At 44.5% G+C, this 965-nt stretch overlaps 1 protein-coding gene across 1 annotated transcript in view; it reads left to right on the top strand.

Moving 5' to 3' along the window:
- The window catches only part of LOC106883899 (probable serine/threonine-protein kinase DDB_G0267686), an 11345-nt gene that overhangs the window by 7779 nt on the left and 2601 nt on the right, over positions 1 to 965 (top strand). The gene's annotated exons all lie outside the window — the stretch shown is intronic.

Genomic DNA, 965 nt, shown 5'->3' with positions numbered 1-965 from the left:
TTCAAAGGGCCAGCCTTGTCACACTGTGTCATGCTGAATATCCCCGAGAACTACGTTAAGGGTACACGTGTCTGTGGAGTGCTCAGCCACTTGCACGTTAATTTCACGAGCAGGCTGTTCCGTTGATCGGATCAACTGGAACCCTCGACGTCGTAAGCGACGGAGTGCCAACAATAATGAGTGGAGCTTGTGGTGTGAGTTACTTCCCTTGCTTTAAAATCCTTACCATAGCTACTCTGGATGCAGGTGTGTCCGCAAACTATCACCTGGTTGCCTAAATTAATTAATACACAACGAAACATTTCAATATCACAAACCAATACATAAGGCTGTGAGCTGGCAGATATTATTACCGTGCTTCGCAAAATGCTGAACGGCGTTTTGTCTGTATGTTCTGAGTTCAAATTCCACACAAGTCGAATTTGCCCTTCATCCTTTCAGGGGGTGGGGTGTTTCAATAAAATTAAGTACCAGTTGAGTACTGAGGTCGAGGCAATCGACTTACTCCCTCCCCCGAAGTTGCTGGCCTTGTGCCAAAGTTTGAAACTAATATCATGAACCAACACATAAGCTGGCAGAATCGTTAGCACGCCGGGCAAAATGCTTCACGACATTTTTACCTGTCTTTATGTTCTGGGTTCAAATTCCGTTGGGGGTTGACTTTGCCTTTCATTGTTTCAGTGCCAGTAAAATAAGTACCAGTTAAATACTGGGGTTTGATGCAATCGACTTACTCCCCCTGCCCCCAAATTGCTGGCCTCCAACACCTTAGCCACCAAGCTATGGCAAACTAGTCTGGTGCCTTACCAAAAACAAAACAAACACTATGTTTATTACCAATATCATAACATTAGTTTAAGTCATTTGACTATGGCCATGCTGGAGCACTGCCTTTTAGTCGAAGAAATCGACCCCAGGACTTATTCTCTGTAAGCCTAGTACTTATTCTATCGGTCTCTTTTCCC

Source organism: Octopus bimaculoides, chromosome 25, assembly GCF_001194135.2.
Source record: "Octopus bimaculoides isolate UCB-OBI-ISO-001 chromosome 25, ASM119413v2, whole genome shotgun sequence".
Classification (NCBI taxonomy): domain Eukaryota; kingdom Metazoa; phylum Mollusca; class Cephalopoda; order Octopoda; family Octopodidae; genus Octopus; species Octopus bimaculoides.
The sequence above is the reverse complement of the archived record's forward strand: the minus strand, read 5'-3'. Positions and strand labels throughout refer to the sequence as shown.